Here is a 23452-nt window from a genome sequence, read left to right as displayed (position 1 = left end):
AACCGCTTATCATTTCCTTCTGCTCCTCGTTGGGTTCGACACTCTTACTTATCGAAAGGACTACGATAGATCCCCTATACTTGTGGGTCATCAAGACTCTTTTCTGGTGCCATTGCCGGGGAGTGTAGCGCCTTTGGTAGGTGGAATTTGGTAAGGAAAATTTATATAGTGTGCTGAAATTTACTGTCACTTGCTACTATGGAAAGTAATTCTCTGAGGGGCTTGTTCAGGGTATCTTCACCCCGTCCAGTAGAGCAAAGAGTTGCTCCTCAACCTACTGAACCTATTGAAAATGAAACTCCTTTTGAATTTCATTCGGGTATGATGGAAAAACTGCTAGCTAACCCTTTTACAGGAGATGGAACAAAGCATCCTGATGAGCACTTAATATATGTGGATGAAGTTTTTGGATTATTTAAGCTTGCAGGTATACCCGATGAAGTTGCTAAGAAGAAGGTCTTCCCTTTATCTTTGAAGGGAGATGCATTGATATGGTATAGGCATTGTGATGATATGAGATCATGGAACTATAAAAGATCGAAATTGGAATTTCATCAAAAGTATTACCCTATGCATCTTGTTCATCGTGACCACAATTATATATATAATTCCTGGCCTCGTGAAGGAGAAAGCATCGCTCAAACTTGGGGGAGGCTTAAATCAATGTTATATTCATGCCCCAATCATGAGCTCTCGAGAGAAATAATTATGCAAAGTTTTTATGCTCGGCTTTCTCATAATAATCAAACCATGCTCGATACTTCTTGTGCTGGCTCTTTTATGATGAAGACTATTGAATTCAGATGGAATTTATTGGATAGAATTAAACGCAACTCTGAAGATTGGGACCTCGACGAAGGTAAGGAGTCAGGTATGACACCTAAGTTTGATTGTGTTAAATCTTTTATGGACACTGATATTTTCCGTAAGTTTAGCACTAAATATGGACTTGACTCTGAGATAGTAGCTTCTTTCTGTGAATCTTTTACTACTTATGTTGATCTCCCTAAGGAGAAGTGGTTTAAATATCATCCTCCCATAGAAGTAAAAGTAGCTGCACCTATTAAAGTTGAAGAAAAGACTGTCACTTATAATGATCCTATTGTTCCTACTTCTTATGTTGAGAAACCACCTTTCTGTGTTAGAATAAAAGATCATGCTAAAGCTTCAACTGTTGTTCGTAAAAGCAATATTAGAACTTATACACCCCCTGAGCAAGTTAAAGTAGAACCTAACATTGCTATTGTTAAAGATCTCTTGTCTGATAATATTGATGGGCATGTTATTCAGTTCGAAGGTGAAACTGCTAGAATTGCTAAACCTTGTGCTAAAGGTAAACATAGACATGTGGTAGGCGTGCCTGTTATTTCTGTTAAAATAGGAGATCATTGTTATCATGGCTTATGTGATATGGGTGCGAGTGCTAGTGTTATACCGCATACTTTATACGAAGAAATTAAAAATGAAATTGCACCTGCTGAGTTAGAAGGTATTGATGTCACAATTAAACTTGCCAACAGAGATACTATTTCACCAATTGGAATTGTTAGAGATGTTGAAGTCTTGTGTGGGAAAACTAAATATCCTGCTGATTTTCTTGTTCTTACTTCTCCGCAAGATAGCTTTTGTCCCATTATATTTGGTAGACCCTTCTTGAACACTGTTAATGCTAGGATAGATTGCGAAAAGAATGTTGTTACTATTGGCTTGGACGGTATGGTTCATGAGTTTAATTTCTCTAAATTTAGTAAACAACATCGTGAGGAAGAATTGCCTAGTAAGGATGAAATTATTGGTCTTGCTTCTATTGCCGTACCTCCTAGTGATCCTTTAGAACATTGTTTGCTAGACCATGAAAATGATATGTTCATGAATGAAAGAAGGGAAATAGATGAAGTATTCTTTAAACAGGAACCTATTCTGCAACACAATTTGCCTGTTGAAATTTTAGGGGATCCTCCTCCACCCAAGGGTAATCCCGTGTTTGAGCTTAAACCGTTGCTTGATAATCTTAAATATGCTTATCTTGATGAAAAGAAGATATATCCTATTATTATTAGTGCTAACCTTTCAGAGCATGAAGAAGAAAGATTATTGAAAACTCTGAAGAAGCATCGTGCTGCTATTGGATATACTCTTGATGATCTTAAGGGCATTAGTCCCACTCTATGTCAACATAAAATAAATTTGGAAGCAGATGCCAAACCAGTTCATGATCCTCAACAACGTCTGAATCCTAAAATGAAAGAAGTGGTAAGAAAAGAAATACTCAAGCTTCTGGAGGCAGGTATAATTTATCCCGTTGCTGATAGTCAGTGGGTAAGTCCTGTCCATTGTGTCCCTAAGAAGGGAGGTATTACTGTTGTTCCTAATGATAAAGATGAATTGATTCCACAAAGAATTATCACAGGTTATAGGATGGTAATTGATTTCCGCAAATTAAATAAAGCTACTAAGAAAGATCATTACCCCTTACCTTTTATTGATCAAATGCTAGAAAGATTATGCAAACATACACACTATTGCTTTCTAGATGGTTATTCTGGTTTCTCTCAAATACCTGTGTCGGCTAGAGATCAATCAAAGACTACTTTTACATGCCCTTTTGGTACTTTTGCTTATAGACGTATGCCTTTTGGTTTATGTAATGCACCTGCTACCTTTCAAAGATGCATGATGGCTATATTCTCTGACTTTTGTGAAAAGATTTGTGAGGTTTTCATGGACGATTTTTCCGTCTATGGTTCCTCTTTTGATGATTGCTTGAGCAATCTTGATCGAGTTTTGCAGAGATGTGAAGAAACTAATCTTGTCTTGAATTGGGAAAAGTGCCACTTTATGGTTAATGAAGGTATTGTCTTGGGGCATAAAGTTTCTGAAAGAGGTATTGAAGTTGATAAAGCCAAGGTCGATGCTATTGAAAAGATGCCATGTCCCAAGGACATCAAAGGTATAAGAAGTTTCCTTGGTCACGCCGGATTTTACAGGAGGTTCATTAAGGACTTCTCAAAAATTTCTCGGCCTCTGACTAATTTATTGCAAAAAGATATACCATTTGTCTTTGATGATGATTGTGTAGAAGCATTTGAAATACTTAAGAAAGCATTAGTCTCTGCACCTGTTGTTCAGCCACCTGATTGGAATTTACCCTTTGAAATTATGTGTGATGCTAGTGATTATGCTGTAGGTGCTGTTCTAGGGCAAAGAGTTGATAAGAAATTAAATGTTATTCATTATGCTAGTAAGACTCTAGACAATGCTCAAAGAAATTATGCTACTACTGAAAAAGAGCTTTTAGCAGTTGTATTTGCTTGTGATAAGTTCAGACCTTATATTGTTGATTCTAAAGTAACTATTCACACTGATCATGCTGCTATTAAATACCTTATGGAAAAGAAAGATGCTAAACCTAGACTTATTAGATGGGTTCTCTTGCTACAAGAATTTGATTTGCATATTGTTGATAGAAAGGGAGCTGAGAACCCCGTTGCAGACAACTTGTCTAGGTTAGAGAATGTTCTTGATGACCCACTACCTATTAATGATAGCTTTCCTGATGAACAATTAAATGTTATAAGTACTTCTCGTAGTACTCCATGGTATGCTGATTATGCTAATTATATTGTTGCTAAGTTTATACCACCTAGCTTCACATACCAGCAAAAGAAAAAGTTTTTCTATGATTTAAGACATTACTTTTGGGATGACCCACATCTTTATAAAGAAGGAGTAGATGGTGTTATTAGACGTTGTGTACCTGAGCATGAACAGGAACAGATCCTACGCAAGTGTCACTCCGAGCTTATGGAGGACACCACGCTGGAGATAGAACTGCACATAAGGTATTGCAATCTGGTTTTTATTGGCCTACTCTCTTCAAGGATGCCCGTAAGTTTGTCTTGTCTTGTGATGAATGTCAAAGAATTGGTAATATTAGTAGACGTCAAGAAATGCCTATGAATTATTCTCTTGTTATTGAACCGTTTGATGTTTGGGGCTTTGATTATATGGGACCTTTTCCTGCCTCTAATGGATACACACATATTTTAGTTGCTGTTGATTACGTTACTAAGTGGGTAGAAGCTATTCCAACTAGTAGTGCTGATCATAACACTTCTATTAAAATGCTTAAGGAAGTTATTTTTCCGAGGTTTGGAGTCCCTAGATATTTAATGACTGATGGTGGTTCACACTTTATTCATGGTGCCTTCCGTAAAATGCTTGCTAAATATGATGTTAATCATAGAATTGCATCTCCTTATCACCCACAGTCTAGTGGTCAAGTAGAATTGAGCAATAGAGAGCTCAAATTAATTTTGCAAAATACTGTTGATAGGTCTAGAAAGAATTGGTCCAAGAAACTTGATGATGCATTATGGGCTTATAGAACTGCATACAAAAATCCTATGGGTATGTCTCCGTATAAAATGGTTTATGGAAAAGCATGTCACTTACCTCTCGAACTAGAACATAAGGCATATTGGGCTATTAAAGAGCTCAACTATGATTTTAAACTTGCCAGTGAGAAGAGATTATTTTATATTAGCTCACTTGATGAATGGAGAACCCAAGCTTATGAAAATGCCAAGTTGTTTAAAGAAAAAAGTTAAAAGATGGCATGACAAAAGGATACAAAAGCGTGAGTTTAATGTAGGTGATTATGCATTGCTATACAACTCTCATTTAAGATTTTTTGCAGGCAAACTTCTCTCTAAATGAGAAGGCCCCTATGTTATCGAAGAGGTCTATCGTTCCGATGCCATAAAAATCAACAACTTCAAAGGCACAAATCCGAAGGTAGTAAACAGTCAAAGAATTAAACATTATATCTCAGGTAATCCCATAAATGTTAAAACCAATATTATTGAAACTGTAACCCCGGAAGAATACATAAGGGACACTTTCCGGAACGTTTCAGACTCCGAAAAGGAATAGGTATGTGGTACGGTAAGTAAACCGACTCCAAAACAATTTTTAAGGCAATATTTCTCCGTTTTGGAATATTTAAAAAAATAGAAAAATAAGTAGCAGTCCGGGAAGGACACGAGGGCCCCACGAGGGTGGTGGGCACGCCATACCCCTCTAGGCGCGCCTTCCGGACTCTGTTTTCTTGCACATTACATATTTTGGTCGGTAAAAATTCATTATATAACCTCCCGAAGGTTTTGACTCCCGTATCACGCAAATTTCCTCTGTTCTTGTTTTGAGCTGTTTTCTGACAGATCTAGGTTATCATGACGGCCCCAAGCGCCTCCAAGGACAAGTTCTTCGAGAAGGTCATCAACCCTTACCTCGTGGAGGTGCTGCGACACCCTCAAACCATTGAGTTGCGTGATGGGTTGCTGCACATCCGCGATGAAGAGGGACCAAAGGGGACCAGAAGCATGGAGACGAGGCTCGAAGCAGTGGAGCAACAAGTTTTCAAGTGCCAAGGGATGGTGGAACGTGGACTCAACTCTAACCACATGATGATCGCGGAGTTCACTAGCAACCACAAGTTGGATGCTGACAACATCGGGGAGACTATATTCAAGCTTCATGAGAAGATCGAGCACCTCCAAGCCCAAATCTATGACCTGCAAAACCAAAACTGTGAGTATGAATATAGATTCAAAAGGATGAGTTTGGCTGCAGATTTGAGGATCTCGGAGACTCGATCATCTTTCTATGATGGAGAACCTATGCCTTGGAAGATGGACGCAAGGCCCGCATCATCTACATCACCACCACCTTCTTCACCGACAAAGGAGACATAATCACATGTGTATGGGTACTCCCCTTGGCAACTGCCAAGCTTGGGGGAGGTGCCCCGGTATAGTATCACAATAACAACTCCTATCTTTACCGTTTTTCTTAGTTCGATCCTATTAGTAGTATCTTGATCTAGTAGAATAAAGTTTATGGCATGATCTAGTTTTGAGTTTGCTCTTTGATCTCTCTATGTAATCGAGTCCGTGAGCTATATATAATAAAGATTAGTGTTGAGTCAAGGGCTTGATTATTTTGCCATGATCTTGGGTGAATAAAAGAAAAGAGAAAAAGAATAAAAAGAAACAAAAAGTTCATATTGATCTTATTGAGAGTAATGACTTCACATAGAAAGAGTATGATGATTAAAAGTTGTTGGGAGTTGGAAGACATAACTTTGGTCATTGTTGCAATTAATAGGAAGTAATAAGGAAAGAGAGGTTTTCACATATAGATATATTATCATTGACATCTTTTATGATTGGGAGCACTCGTTAAAATATGACATGCTAAAGAGTTGATGTTGGACAAGGAAGACAACGTAATGAGTTATGTCTTTCTTATATCTGAGATAAAGTATGTTGTCATGGATCCTCTAACTTGTTGAGCTTGCCTTTCCCCCTCATGCTAGCCAAATTCTCAGCACCAAGTAGAAATACTACTTGTGCTTCCAAATACCCTTAAACCAGTTTTGCCATGAGAGTCCACCATATCTACCTATGGATTGAGTAAGATCCTTCAAGTAAGCTGTCATCGGTGCAAAGCAATAAAAATTGCTCTAAATATGTATGATTGATTGGTGTGGGAGAAATAAGCTTTATACGATCTTGTGATGTGGAAGTAATAAAAGCGAGGGATTGCATAATAAAGGTTCATATCACAAGGGGCAATATAAAGTGACGTTCTTTCGCATTGAGATTTTGTGCATCCAACCATAAAAGCGCATGACAACCTCTGCTTCCCTCTACGAAGGGCCTATCTTTTATTATTATCTTCTACCTTATGCAAGAGTCATGGTGATCTTCACCTTTTCTTTTTCATTTTATCCTTTGGCAAGCTCAGCATGTTGGAAAGAACATGATATATATATACATATATCTAATTGGATGTAGGGGAGCATGAACCATTATTGTTGACATTACCCTTGAGGTAAATGGTTGTGGGGCAAAACTATAAGCCCCTATCTTTCTCTGTGTCCGATTAAAACTCCGTAACCACAAGTATTGCGTGAGTGTTAGAAATTATGGAGGACTAAATAATAGTTGAGTATGTGGACTTGCTTTTTAGCTCTGACATAGACTCTTTCCGATGTTATGATAAATTGCAATTGCTTCAATGACTGAGATTATAGTTTGTCGGAGCCCAATAAGGTTTATGATTTATACTTTTGCATTGTGAATAGATCATCACTTGAACATAAGTAATCATGTGACAAAATCTATATATGTTGCTGTTATGAGAATAATCATGATGCCTTCATGTCCGTATTTTATTTATTTCGACGCCTCTACCTCTAAACATGAAGACATGTTTATTGTTATCGGCTTTTCACTTGAGGACAAAGCGAGGTCTAGGCTTGGGGGAGTTGATACGTCCATTTTGCATCATGCTTTTATATCGATATTTATTACATTATGGACTGTTATTTCACTTTATGTCACAATACTTATGGCTATTCTCTCTTATTTTACAAGGTTTACATAAGGAGGGAGAATGCCGGCAGCTGGAATTCTGGGCTGGAAAAGGAGCAAATATTAGAGACCTATTCTGCGCAACTCCAAAAGTCCTGAAACTCCACGGAACATCTTAAAATAAATAAGGAAAAATCCTCACCAAAGATGAAGGCCAGGGGGCCCACACCCTGCTCACGAGGGTGGGGGGCGCGCCCCCCTACCTCGTGGGCCCCCTGGTGGCTCTCCGACGTCCATCTTCTCCTATATGAGGTCTTTCAATGAGAAAAAAATCAGAGGGAACTTTTCGGGACGAGACTCCGCCGCCACGAGGCGGAACCTTGGCGGAACCAATCTAGAGCTCCGGCAGAGCTGTTCTGCCGGGGATACTTCCCTTCGGGAGGGGGAAATCATCACCATCGTCATCACCAACGCTCCTCTCATCGGGAGAGGGCAATCTCCATCAACATCTTCACCAGCACCATCTCATCTCCAAACCCTAGTTCATCTCTTGTATCCAATTCTTGTCTCAAAGTCCGGGATTGGTGCTAGTAGGTTGCTAGTAGTGTTGATTACTCCTTGTAGTTGATGCTAGTTGGTTTATTTGGTGGAAGATCATATGTTCAGATCATATATGCATATTATTACCCCTCTGATTATGAACATGAATATGCTTTGTGAGTAATTACGTTTGTTCCTGAGGACAAGGGAGAAGTCTTGCTATTAGTAGTCATGTGAATTTGGTATTCGTTTGATATTTTGATAAGATGTATGTTATCTAGCCTCTAGTGGTGTTATGTGAACGTCGACTACATAACACTTCACCATTATTTGGGCCTAGAGGAAGGCATTGGGAAGTAATAAGTAGATGATGGGTTGCTAGAGTGACAGAAGCTTAAACCCTAGTTTATGCGTTGCTTCGTAAGGGGCTGATTTGGATCCACATGTTTCATGCTATGGTTAGGTTTACATTAATACTTTTGTTGTAGTTGCGGATGCTTGCAATAGAGGTTAATCATAAGTGGGATGCTTGTTCAAGTAAGAACAGCACCCAAGCACCGGTCCACCCACATATCAAATTATCAAAGTATCGAATGCGAATCATATGAACGTGATGAAAACTAGCTTGACGATATTCCCATGTGTCCTCGGGAGTGCTTTTCCTATTATAAGAGTTTGTTCCGGCTTGTCCTTTGCTACAAAAAGGATTGGGCCACCTTGCTGCACTTTATTTACTTTTGTTGCTTGTTGCTCGTTACAATTTATCTTATCACAAAACTATCTGTTACCACTTATTTCAGTACTTGCAGAGACTACCTTGCTGAAAACCGCTTATCATTTCCTTCTGCTCCTCGTTGGGTTCGGCACTCTTACTTATCGAAAGGACTACGATAGATCCCCTATACTTGTGGGTCATCAATGCACAACCCCAATGACAAGCCAAGCAATTGGTTCAAACTTTTGGTGTTCTCAAACTTTTTCAATCTTCATGCAATACATGAGCGTGAGCCATGGAAATAGCACTATATGTGGAATAGAATGGTGGTTGTGGAGAAGACAAAAAGGGAGAAGATAGTCTCACATCAACTAGGTGTATCAACGGGCTATGGAGATGCCCATTAATAGATATCAATGTGAGTGAGTAGGGATTGCCATGCAACGGATGCACTAGAGCTATAAGTATATGAAAGCTCAACAAAAATAATTAAGTGGGTGTGCATCCAACTAGCTTGCTCACGAAGACCTAGGGCATTTTGAGGAAGCCCATCATTGGAATATACAAGCCAAGTTCTATAATGAAAAATTCCCACTAGTATATGAAAGTGATAACATAGGAGACTCTCTATCATGAAGATCATGGTGCTACTTTGAAGCACAAGTGTGGAAAAGGGATAGTAGTATTGTCCCTTTATATATATATATATATTGGGCCTTCCTTTTTTTATTTGGCCTTTCTCCTTTTTTGGGACAATACTCTATGAATGATGATCATCACACTTCTATTTATTTACAACTAAATGATTACAACTCAATACTAAAACAAAGTATGACTCTATATGAATGCCTCCGGCGGTATACCGGGATAGCATTGATGCATGAGTGACTTGTACGAAAGAATTATGAACGGTGGCTTTACCACAAATAAAATGTCAACTACATGATCATGCAAAGCAATATGACAATGATGGAGCGTGTCATAGTAAACGGAACGATGGAAAGTTGCATGGCAATATATCTCGGAATGGCTATGGAAATGCCATGATAGGTAGGTATGGTGGCTGTTTTGAGGAAGGTATATGGTAGGTGTATGATACCGGCGAAAGGTGCGCGGTATTAGAGAGGCTAGCAATGGTGGAAGGGTGAGAGTGTGTATAATCCATGGACTCAACATTAGTCATAAAGAACTCACATACTTATTGCAAAAATCTATTAGTTATCGAAGCAAAGTACTACGCGCATGCTCCTAGGGGGATAGATAGGAGGAAAAGACCATCGCTCGTCCCCGACCGCCACTCATAAGGAAGACAGTCAATAAATAAATCATGCTCCAACTTCTTCACATAACGGTTCACCATATGTGCATTCTACGGGAATCACAAACTTTAACACACGCATTTCTCAAATTCATAACTACTCAACTAGCACGACTCTAATATCAGCATCTCCATATCTCAAAACAATTATCAAGTATCAAACTTCTCATAGTATTAATCTTGAATGCCTAACATAATTAAAGCAAATTACCACGCTGTTTTGTAGGAATCTCAAAATAATCTAAGTGAAGCATGAGAGAACAATAGTTTGTACAAAGCAAATCCACCACCGTGCCCTAAAAGATATAAGTGAAGCACTAGAGTAAAAACTATATAACTCAAAAGATATAAGTGAAGCACATAGAGTATTCTAACAATTTCCGAATCATGTGTATCTCTCTCAAAAGGTGTTTACAGCATGGATGATTGTGGAAAACTAACAAATAAAGACTCAAATGATACAAGACGCTCCAGGCAAAACACATATCATGTGTTAAATAAAAATATAGCTCCAAGTAAAGTTACCGATGGAAGTAGACGAAAGAGGGAATGCCATCCGGGGCATCCCCAAGCTTGTGCTTTTAGGTGTCCTTAGATTATCTTGGGGTGCCATGGGCAACCCCAAGCTTAGGCTCTTGTCACTCCTTGTTCCATAATCCATCAAATCTTTTACCCAAAACTTGAAAACTTCACAACACAAAACTAAAAGTAGAAAATCTCATGAGCTCCGGTAGCGAAAGAAAACAAAACACCACTTCAAGGTACTGTAATGAACTCATTCTTTATTTATATTGGTGTTAAACCTACTTTATTCCAACTTCTCTATGGTTTATAAACTATTTTACTAGCCATAGATTCATCAAAATAAGCAAACAACATACGAAAAACAGAATCTGTCAAAAACATAACAGTCTGTAGTAATGTGTAGCTAACGCAAGTTCTGGAACCCAAAAAATTCTAAAATAAATTGCTGGACGTGAGGAATTTATCTATTAATCATCTGCAAAAATAATTAACTAAATAGCACGTTCCAAATAAAAATGGCAGCAATTCTCGCGAGCGCTAAAGTTTCTGTTTTTTACAGCAAGATTAAAAAGACTTTCCCCAAATCTTCCCAAAGTTTCTACTTGGCACAAACACTAATTAAACATAAAAACACAACCAAAACAGAGTCTAGATAAATTATTTATTACTAAACAGGAGCAAAAAGCAAAGAATAAAAAAAAATTGGGTTGCCTCCCAACAAGCGCTATCGTTTAACGCCCCTAGCTAGGCATAAAAGTAAGGATAGATCTAGGTATTGCCATCTTTGGTAGGCAATCCATAAGTGGCTCTCATAATAGATTCATATGGTAATTTAATTTTCTTTCTAGGGAAGTGTTCCACGCCCTTCCTTAACGGAAATTGGAATCTAATATTCCCTTCCTTCATATCAATAATTGCACCAATCGTTTTAAGGAAAGGTCTACCAAGAATAATAGGACACGAAGGATTGCAATCTATGTCAAGAACAATAAAATCTACGGGCACATAATTCCTATTTGCAACAATAAGAACATCATTAATTCTTCCCATAGGTTTCTTAATAGTTGAATCTGCAAGGTGCAAGTTTAAAGAGCAATCATCAAAATCAAGGAAACCTAGCAAATCACACAAAGTCTTTGGAATCGTGGAAACACTAGCACCCAAATCACACAAAGCATAGCATTCATGATATTTAATTTTAATAGTAGGTTCCCACTCATCATAAAGTTTTCTAGGGATATAAACTTCCAACTCAAGTTTTTCTTCATAAGATTGCATCCAAGCATCAACGATATGTTTGGTAAAGGCTTTATTTTGACTATAAGCATTAGGAGAATTTACCACGGATTGCAACAAGGAAATACAATATATCAAAGAGCAATTATCATAATTAAATTCCTTGAGATCCAAAATAGTGGGTTCATTGATATTTAAAGTTTTAACTTCTTCAATCCCACTTTTAACAATTTTAGCATCAAGATCTAAAGACTCCGAATTTTTGGAACATCTTCTAGGTAAAGGTGGATCATATTCAGTCCCATCATTATCGAGATTCATATTGCAAAACAAAGATTTAATAGGGGACACATTAATAACTTTTAGATCTTCATCTTTATTATCATGGAAACTACAAGAACACGCTTTTATAAAGCAATCTTTCTTAGCACGCATCCTAGCGGTTCTTTCTTTGCACTCATCAATGGAAATTCTCATGGCTTTGAGAGACTCATTGATATCATACTTAGTTGGAATAGATCTAAGTTTCAAAGAATCAATATCAAGAGAAATTCTATCAACGTTCCTAGCCAACTCATCAATCTTAAGCAATTTTTCTTCAATCAAAGCATTGAAATTCTTTTGCAAAGTAATAAATTATTTAATATTAGATTCAAAATCAGAGGGTATATTATTAAAATTTCCGTAAGAATTTTTGTAGGAATTACCATAATTATTAGAGGAATTACTAGGATACGGCCTAGGATTAAAGTTTCCTCTATACGCGTTGTTACCAAAATTATTCCTACCAACAAAATTCACATCCATAGATTCATTATTATTCTCAATTAAAGTAGACAAAGGCATATCATTAGGATCAGGAGAAACACTTTTATTAGCAAATAATTTCATAAGTTCATCCATCTTTCCACTCAAAACATTAATTTCTTCTATCGCATGCACTTTCTTATTAGTAGATCTTTCAGTGTGCCATTAAGAATAACTAACCATAATATTATCTAAGAGTTTAGTAGCTTCTCCTAAAGTGATTTCCATAAAAGTGCCTCCCGCGGCCGAATCTGAAAGATTTCTAGAAGCAAAATTCAATCCGGCATAAAAAATTTGTGTAATCATCCATAAATTCAAACCATGTGTAGGGCAATTACGTATCATTAATTTCATCCTCTCCCAAGCTTATGCAACATGTTCATGATCAAGTTGCTTAAAATTCATGATATCATTTCTAAGAGAGATGATCTTAGCGGGAGGAAAATACTTAGAGATAAAAGTATCTTTGCACTTATTCCACGAATCAATACTATTTTTAGGCAAAGACTAAAACCAAGCTTTAGCACGATCTCTAATCGAAAAAGGAAATAGCTTCAATTTAACAATATCATTATCCACTTCTTTCTTCTTTTGCATATCACACAAATCAACAAAGTTTTTTAGATGGGTAGCGACATCTTCACTAGGAAGGCCGGAAAACGGATCTTTCATGACAAGATTCAGCAAAGCAACATTAATTTCACAAGATTCAACATCGGTAAGAGGAGCAATCGGAGTGCTAATAAAATCATTGTTGTTGGTATTAGTAAAGTCACACAATTTGGTATTATCTTGAGCCATTGTGACAAGCAAGCAATCCAACACACAAGCAAACAAGAGACGGGCAAAAAGAGACAAATAGAGAAAGAGAAGGAGGACGGAGAGAGAGGGCGAATAAAATAGCAAGGGTGAAGTGGGGGAGAGGAAAACGAGAGGCAAATGGCAAATAATGTAATGCGGGAGATAAGGGTTTGTGATGGGTACTTGGTATGTTGACTTTTATGTAGACTCCCCGGCAACGGTGCCAGAAATCCTTCTTGCTACCATTTTGAGCACTGCCTTGGTTGTCCCTTGAAGAGGAAAGGGTGATGCAGCAAAGCAGCGTAAGTATTTCCCTCAGTTTTTGAGAACCAAGGTATCAATCCAGTAGGAGGCCACGCACGAGTCCCTCGCACCTACACAAACAAATAAAATCCTCGCAACCAACGCAATAAAGGGGCTGTCAATCCCTTCACGGTCACTTACGAAAGTGAGATCTGATAGATATGGTAAGATAATATTTCTGGTATTTTTATGATAAAGATGCAAAGTATTGAAAGCAAAATAAACAGAAAAGGAAATAGCTTGTTGATGGAAGATTAATATGATGGAAAATAGACCCGTGGGCCATAGGTTTCACTAGTGGCTTCTCTCGAGAGCATAAGTATTACGGTGCGTAAACAAATTACTGACAGAATTGAGCATAGTTATGAGAATATCTAGGTATGATCATGTATATAGGCATGATGTCCGAGACAAGTAGACCGACTCCTCCTGCATCTACTACTATTACTCCACACATCGACTGCTATCCAGCATGCATCTAGAGTATTAAGTTCAAAAGAACAGAGTAACGCTTTAAGCAAGATGGCATGATGTAGAGGGATAAACTCATGCAATATGATATAAACCCCATCTTGTTATCCTCGATGGCAACAATACAATATGTGCCTTGCTGCCCCTACTGTCACTGGGAAAGGACACCGCAAGATTGAACCCAAAGCTAAGCACTTCTCCCATTGCAAGAAACATCAATCTAGTAGCCCAAACCAAACTGATAATTCGAAGAGACTTGCAAAGATAACCAATCATACATAAAAGAATTCAGAGAAGATTCAAATATTGTTCATAGATAAACTTGATCATAAACCCACAATTCATCGGTCTCAACAAACACACCACAAAAGAAGATTACATCGAATAGATCTCCACAAGAGAGGGGGAGAACTTTGTATTGAGATCCAAAAAGAGAGAAGAAGCCATCTAGCTAATAACTATGGACCCGAAGGTCTGAAGTAAACTACTCACACTTCATCGGAGAGGCTATGGTGTTGATGTAGAAGCCCTTCGTGATCGATGCCCCCTCCGGCGGAGCTACGGAAAAGGCCCCAAGATGGGATCTCACGGGTACAGAAAGTTATGACGATGTAATTAGGGTTTTGGCTCCGTATCTGGTAGTTTGAGGGTACGTAGGTATATATAGGAGGAAGAAGTACGTCGGTGGAGCAACGTGGGCCCCACGAGGGTGGAGGACGCACCTGGGGGGGTAGGCGCCCCCTACCTCGTGCCCTCCTGGTTGCTTTCTTGATGCAGGGTCCAAGTCCTCTGGATCATGTTCGTTTCGAAAATCACGTTCCCGAAGGTTTCATTCCGTTTGGACTCCATTTGATATTCCTTTTCTGCGAAACTCTGAAATAGGCAAAAAAACATCAATTCTGGGTTGGGCCTCCGGTTAATAGGTTAGTCCCAAAAATAATATAAAAGTGTATAATAAAGCCCAATAATATCCAAAACAGGATATAATATAGCATGGAACAATCAAAAATTATAGATACATTGGAGACATATCAGTACTCCGGAAAAATGCCCGAACCACTCGGAACCATTTCGATGTCCAAATATAGGCTTCCAATATATCGATCTTTACGTCTCGACCATTTTGAGACTCCTCGTCATGTCTGTGATCAAATCCGGGACTCCGAGCTACCTTCGGTACATCAAAACACATAAACTCATAATACCGATCGTCACCGAATGTTAAGCGTGCGGACCCTACGGGTTCGAGAACTATGTAGACATGACCGAGACTCATCTCCGGTCAATAACCAATAGCGGAATCTGGATGCTCATATTGGTTCCTACATATTCTACGAAGATCTTTATTGGTCAAACCGCATAACGGTATACGTTGTTCCCTTTGTCATCGGTATGTTACTTGCCCGAGATTCGATCATCGGTACCTCAATACCTAGTTCAATCTCGTTATCAGCAAGTCTCTTTACTCGTTCCGTAATGCAACATCCCGTAACTAACTCATTAGTCACATTGCTTGCAAGGCTTATAGTGATGTGCATTACCGAGAGGGCCCAGAGATACCTCTTCGACAATCGGAGTGACAAATCCTAATCTCGATCCATGCCAACTCAACAAACACCATCGGAGACACCTGTAGAGCACCTTTATATTCACCTAGTTACGTTGTGACGTTTGGTAGCACACAAAGTGTTCCTCGGTATTCGAGAGTTGCATGATCTCATAGTCATAGGAACATGTATAGTTATGGAGAAAGCAAAAGCAACAAACTAAACGATCATCGTGCTAAGCTAACGGATGGGTCAAGTCAATCACATCATTCTCTAATGATTTGATCCCGTTAATCAATTGACAACTCATGTCTATGGTTAGGAAACATAATCATCATTGATTCAATGGGCTAGTCAAGTAGAGGCAAACTAGTGACACTCTGTTTGTATATGTATTCACGCATGTACTAAGTTTCCGGTTAATACAATTCTAGTATGAATAATAAACATTTATCATGATATAAGGAAATATAAATAACAACTTTATTATTGCCTCTAGGGCATATTTCCTTCACACAAATCGAGAGAGACTGGGATTGTTCTCAAGTTAGATTATGAGAAAGCTTACGATCGTGTGAACTGGGATTTCCTAGTGGAGATGTTAACGCCTAGGGGTTTTGGGGCTAAGTGGATTAGGTGGAAGCTATCCATTTTGCAACAAAGCTCTTTCTGTGTCAAGATTAATGATGTGCTAGGCCCCTATTTTGTGGGGGGGGGCGGGGGGAGGGGCTGAAACAAGGAGACCCGAGTTCCCCCATGCTTTTCAATTTGGTAGAAGATGTGTTTTCTCGTATGCTGGTGAAAGCTGTTAATAACAGCATAATCTCTGGGATTGTTCCTCATATCATCCCACGGGGGCTTATTTGTCTACAATATGTCGATGATACAATTCTTTTCTAAATCCTAAGCCTGAATATGTAAAGAATTTAAAATGGCTACTTGCATGCTTTGAGAACCTTCCTGGTTTGAAGATTAATTATGACAAATGTGAGGTGGTCCCAGTAAATATGAATGAAGATGATGCTAAATTGTTATCTCAAATTTTTTGCTGCAAATTGGGGGATTTCCCCCTTAAGTATTTGGGAGTATCACTGCACTATCTTAAGTTGAGGAAGGATGACATTCAATATATCATAGATAAAATTATTAAGAGAATTTGTGGATGGAAGGGGAGGCTACTTAGCTATGAGGCTAAGTTAGTCCTGCTCAAAGCTTGCATTGCTAGTATACCTATGTACCTGATGTCTGTTATTAAATTCCCTAAGTGGGCTATTAAATCCATTACCTCTCAGATGGCACATTTCTTCTGGGGGGGCTGGGAGATGAGCATAAATACCATCTTGCTAACTGGGGGCTAATATCTCAGAAAAAAGATTTTGGTGGCTTGGGGGTACCCAATTTAAGAGAGTTTAACATGGCTTTGTTAGCTTCTTGGGCTAAAAGGTACTTCATGGACAGTGATAAAAACTGGGTGAGGTTGATAGACCATAAGTATAGAACCAACAAATCTAATTTGTTATGGTCCAAACAGGGGGTGGGATCTCCCTTTTGGAAAGGGGTCACTTGGGCTCTTGAAGGTGTTAGGCCTTTCTTTAGATGGAACTTGGGCAATGGCAATAAGATCAGCTTCTGGAATGACAACTGGGTTGGGGACTCTTCCCTAAAAACCCAATTCTGGGAGGTCTATGAAATTTGTCAGCAACAACATTGTGCAGTCTCGGAGGTGTGGGATGGTTGCAGTCTGAAACTCAGCTTTAGCAGGTGTGTGGATGATGCGTTTATGGAAAGGTGGCACGACCTGATCCGGGTCATTTCTATCAAAAATCTGACCAACGAGGAAGACCAACCTGTTTGGTCGTTGGAACCATCAGGGGTCTACTCAGTCAAATCTTTTTACAACGTGATCAACTGGGGTGGGGTTTCTACCCCCATCTGGAAAAACTTTTGGAAAATTGTGGTGCCTCATAGATACCTAGTTTTTTTGTGGCTGGCTTTTAACAATAAAATTCTTACCGGAGACAACTTAAATAGAAGGAGAGTGGTAGAGAATCTAAACTGTTTATATTGTAATGAAGATGAATCAGTTTGCCACTTATTCTTTGAATGTGTAGTTGCCAAACAGATTTGGGGTGATGTTACCGATTCGTTTGGGTTTAATATTCCTAATAATATGACTGCGCTGTCCTTCTTTTGGAGTATGAATAACAAGAAAACTGTCGTTAATATTGTTTGTGTTGCTACCATTTGGGGCATTTGGACTATGCGTAATGATATCTGTTTTCAGGGCGTGCCATGGACAAGCACTCGTGCGATCTTAGAGAGGATCAGCGCATCTCTACATCAATGGAAGATTCTCTGCGGGGACGATCAATCAGTGTTGCTGCGACGCCGTCTTCAGCTCATGGATCGGCGAAGAGGCGAGCTGCTCAGGATCGCCTGGGCTGGAAACTGAGAACGTGCGTGAAGAAGACCCGGGGCGGAGCGCTGAAGGCTCACTGAGGATGATTGCCATGGAGGAAAAAAGAACAAAGAGACTCGTGTCGATCTATTCTCTGTGGTACCCTCTGGCGTAGCTCGGGTGGTGGTTATGTGGTTTGCCTTGCATGGCAGTACTTTCCTTTGGTAGTTGATATAGTTCAGTTTGCGCGCGTTTAGGCCATAGCTGTTGCGTTTTTATGGTTTCTGGTCTGCCATTTCAGGTAGTCCCGATCGCTTGTAACAGTCCTGGTGACTTGTGTTGCTCTGTTTTTTCATAAAAATGAGGCGGGAGGAAACCCCTTTTGATAAAAAAGACAGCTCCGTCTCACAACGGGCGAGAAATAGCTCTCATGTGAAAAATACTCGTTTGAAAGAAAAGTGAAAAATACTCGCGGATTCGCACATTTACAGTCTCCCCCCGTACACGATGCTAAGACGAGAGGAAGCCAACAGTTACAAGGACACTCCCTGGTCACCACCGTCAGCAGTTGCAAGGCCAACGGTGGCTGGCTACTGAGAAGTAGAACCGGGCGCGCCCAGCACTCGGAGCGCCAGCTCGGAGTAGCTGCCGCGGCGGAGCTCGAGCTCGCAGGCGTCGCCCTCCCGCAGGCCGTTCTCCGCGCGCACGTCGGCCCACCCGGCCACGAAGCCGCTGAAGGTCGGGGTGCACAGGTACAGCACCGGCCATCGCCTCCCGCCGGGATCCTCCAGCACCACCACCTTCCGCCCCTGCTTCTTCCTCCCCGGCAGCACCGGCATCCGGCAAGGGAGCTCCTGCATGAAAACCAACTCTGATCTGACGACTGACGTGATGATATCCTTTGATCATTTCGTAATACTAGATCGCTATATGATGCGACTCACCAGCCACGTTTGGTCAGCTGGGGGCGCCGCGACGCAGAGCTTTCTGCTGCTTGGATTCGGACTCGCGCTCTCATGATCCCCTGCATCTTCCTTGCCGCTCGTCAGAAACCCGTCTCATGCAATCCGTTCTCGAGTGCGCACGGGGCTGCAAAAAATGGCAGCGGCAAGTTGTACCTGCAGGTTGCACACGGCGTTTTCGCCTGCGCTCGCCACGTTCACCAGGCTTTGAGCCACCAGAAATAATCTCTGCAGCAGCCCGTCCTGCACCATCTTGCATCCGCAGGTCCTCGTCTTGCTCCGCGGACGAATCTTCTACTAGAACAATTGCTGAATATGCATGGTCTATCAAAAACATACTACAATATAATACGAAGAGAAAGACTGGAAAAGTATCAAGGGAACTCGCCTTCCTTTGTGTCAACTTGGTTGCCCTCGGAAAGGAACTCCATAAACTTATAATCTGTATCCTTCTTGCAATTGCCGGTTGCGCATTCACTAGGAGGATCTGCTGCATCAATACGAGGAAAGGGCTTGTGCTCTGTAATTTGCGACAACGCGTAACTGGAGCATTAGTATCTGTACTCCGTGCATCAGCCATCTGTACATTTTTCAGGCATGCTGATTTCTCACCATGCCAGACAACGGAAGAGTCGCAGTTCCGTGAGCCGATCATCTCGGCGCAGCTGAAACCGGAAGTTTGGCCCCGGGTAACGGGCGCTTCCATACCAATACCATTGTCCACAGGAAATACTCCTGGTTCTTCTGGAATACAGAGATCAGTTTCGAATTCGTATGCATCGGCTGTCAGAAATATGTCGTCCGTGATCTCATCGTCGAGATCCATCATGGCCAAAGGTGTTGTCGGTTCTGCATAAGTCCCAAAGTCAGAGCCCCCACAGTTCTCAGCTTGAGTGTTTGCTGTGCTTATCAGCACCATGTGATCTTGATCTTGACCTTGATCTCCGTGAGCTCTATCCTGATCACCATCTAACAGATCACAAGCACGCTGCTTCTTTTTACTGCTTTTCCTATCTTTATCCTTGCTGCTCTTCTTGCTTGCTTTCGCCGTGCGATCGCCGTCGGAGCTCGCCTTCTCCTGGGGCTTCTTCCTCTTCTTGCTCTGCCTCTTGTTCTTCTCGCACAGATGCAGCCTTTCACATGCGGATTTAGCGAAGATCTGGACGACGAAGACTGACCTGGTGATGTGCCGGAACACCAGGAACTCGCCGACGGCGACGGCGTGGTCCAGCACGAAGTTGCTCCATCCGTGCCCGAACGACAGGCGGCCGTCGCGCGAGCTCACGTACACCCGCCAGCGGAGCCCGAAGGCGTCTTCGAGGTAGACGTTGGTGTCCGCCAGGTCCGAAATGTTCTTGGCAAACGGGGGCGGCACGTCCTGCATGCACCGGTGCATCCCCGGTGAAGAATCTCCGAACCATTGCAGTGCACACACATGTCTGGTTGTGAGAGGAAAATGGGAATGCGGATTCGCACCAGTTTTTCGGAGAAGGAGCCCGTCATGACCTTGAAGAAGGACGGCGGCGTGGCGACCGGGGCCGGGGGAGCCTGGCCGGAGGAGGAAGCGGTGGCGCGGCCGTGAACTCGGGCGCATCGCCTGGTGCAGTCCACGCAGGCGCGCTTCCGTTGCCGGTCGGAGACGCCCTGCTTCCTCGTCTTCTTCTTCGCCTTCCCGGACGGCGACGGCTCCTCCTCGTGGCCGCCGCCGACGACCTTCTTGGCGCCTCCCTCTTCCAGGCTCAGGCTCTGAGCCGTACCATCTTCTTCTTGCTCTTTCTTGATCACTTCCATCATCTCGGCCATGACTACTGTTGGCTGTTGCTTGCTATGCGCGTGACATGCGTCCAGGATGGATCATCGCTGGAGGACGCTCCAAATGAAATGAGAATAAATCAGGAACAGGAAGACAGCAAGAGACGAGGAGGTGATTCTTTCACAGCAAGCATGCGTCCACCTGGCGCGCGCTCCGGGAAGTGAGACCTGGATGCTCCTCGTTGGCGTCTCACACCGATGCCCTGATGCTCTCTCGTGAGTGACCAGTCACTAATCACCGTGCACAACGGACACGATCACACCAGTGACACCTTCTTCCTTTCTCGAACCATGCAGCCTGTGTTTTCTCGGAGAATATAATAGAACATGCAATAGTAGTTATCATGCGCTCGTTCATGGGTCTATTTGTTTTGTTTTCGTGGTCATACCATGACTGTTGTTGGGTTACAAGCTTTAGTTATGTCATTATCGGTGTTTTTCTTGCGGCGGTGCCATTGTTGGTCTTTATAGCAGAAGTGCCCGTGCATTAACGGGATAATAAAATCGTGGTGTGTCAGATCAAGTTTCAAATATTCATGCTTCATGTATATACACGTATTTGAATATCTGTCCACCAACTGGCATGCATGCAAACATAAGACACGTGCATTCTAACATTCTCACAATGGATTGATGTTCGACTTGATTTTTGATGCGTGTATTTTTGTAGTACATCCTCGATGTGTGTATGAGAAGAAAAAGAAAAGAACAATCGGTCTCGCGATAGATGAAAAAACTGGAAGACACTATGACGCACAAATATTCGGAGGAACGCTCATTATTTTCACTTTTACAGGTGGCGGGGTGGGTAATTTACTTCAATCTTAGGGGCAGTTTCAACGAGAGGCGAAAATTTTAAAGAAAAAATTGACGAAGAGTTTTTTGTCACTTACATCTGACGGGGTGGGTAATTTACTTCAACTTTAGAGGCAATTTCAATGACATGCGAAAAAAATTAGGGAAACAATTACCGATAAATTTTTTACTTATGAGTGGCATTGTGGGTAATTTACTGCAAGTATATGTGCAGCTTAGGATACGTGGACGGACCAAAAGATGGGAGAAATACATCGTCCTTTATTATTATTATTAGGTATAGATTGAGGTATGGTTTAGATGCGAGGAGAAGACATCATGCATTATTTATGACAGTTTTAAGGAAAATTCATACACGCGCTAACCACGACTCCAACAACACATGTACTAGCGCAGGGCTGCTATAGGAATAAGATGTTTAGAGCGCCCATTAGCTTGCGCCCCCATCGAGAATGGCGTTTTGGTTCTCGGGAGCACATGCTCCCGCGCGAATAGTAAACAAAAATATATAGTAAATATTTTCAAAATATTCCGAATTATTTTATAGATGTTGGAGTCAGTGTCACAAGCATCCTTAAAAAATTGCATGCGAAATGGAGCAACGGTGTTTCGCCGGTGAGAAAAAACAAATTTAGGGTGACTTTTTTGGGTAACATTTGATGTTTATTTTCCATAGGCTAAATTGTTTAATCTTTTTGCCTACAAATTTTTATGTAGCAATTGGATGTGACAAAGAACTAGATTTTTTGTTGGAAATTTTTTGGTATTTCAAAAAAAATATTTGAGCGAGCAGGAGTGCGAGCTCACGGGAGCACCAACGAATTTCTGCCCCCCCCCCCCCCCACCTTATATATTGGGCAGTCCCATTAGCATAGGTTAGCCAAGATTTTGCATCTTTTATTTTCCTTTTTCTTTGTATTGATTTTTTATTTCACTTTTGTTTTATAAATGACTAAATGTTTCGGTAAGTTTGGAAAGTATTTTAGATAATATTCATGGTATGAAAAGTTGTTTACATATTTTTAAGAATATATGTGCATGAATTTTAAAATATGTTCTTGATATGTTAAAAATTATTCATATATTTTCAAAAATTTATTTGCGCATTTTGAAAAGTGTTCATGGAAATTCAAAAAGTGTTCATATTTTTAGAAATTTCCATGTAATTAAAAATATAAAAGAAGTGTTCATTCATGGAAATAATTATCCATACAAAGAATTCATGTATTTATAAAAAATGATCAAATATCTGGAAAACAAATTCGATGAAATTTAAAAAGTGTTCACGGGGTTCCTAAAAACGTACATGCCTTTTTTTCGTAAATTTCTGTATATTTGTTGCAAAAGTTGCAGTGTAATTGTACTGACGTTTTACTTAACAATTACTCGTACAATGAAAAAAAACTAGGAAAATGAAAATACAAAAATAAATAAATAACAATATCTGAAAAAATTAGTGTGTGTGTGTGTGTGTGTGTGTGTGTGTGTGTGTGAGAGAGAGAGAGAGAGAGAGAGAGAGAGAGAGCTTATGTTTCTCGGTTCGACGTTCTTGTTTGGTGGTGGAGTTTAGTTGAACATTCGTCAAGCGGTAGATGAAAAGCTATACAGTACATAACTCGATAGTTGTTTCATTTTTTCGAGGGGAGCTGGACCGTTGCTTCAGCGAATACATCAAACGCAAGGCACACATCACAGAAACCGGCCCAACCCGTCTAGCCCACAAGCACCAGTCAGGCCAGCCTGCCTCCAAAGTTCACGATGTACCAAGGAGTGTGGACGATCTGCACACAGGGGCATCTGAACCCGTTTTTCAAAAATGTAC

The 23452-nt window shown here is 40.6% G+C and overlaps 1 pseudogene; it reads right to left on the bottom strand.

Annotated features, from left to right (window-relative positions):
- Positions 1-18468: 18468 nt before the first annotated feature.
- On the bottom strand, positions 18469-20882 carry LOC123058882 (B3 domain-containing protein Os01g0905400-like; annotated as a pseudogene).
- Between the last annotated feature and the right edge of the window lie 2570 nt (positions 20883-23452).

This window comes from Triticum aestivum, chromosome 3A (assembly GCF_018294505.1).
Source record: "Triticum aestivum cultivar Chinese Spring chromosome 3A, IWGSC CS RefSeq v2.1, whole genome shotgun sequence".
In the NCBI taxonomy this organism is placed as follows: domain Eukaryota; kingdom Viridiplantae; phylum Streptophyta; class Magnoliopsida; order Poales; family Poaceae; genus Triticum; species Triticum aestivum.
This window is presented reverse-complemented; position numbering and strand designations above follow the sequence as displayed.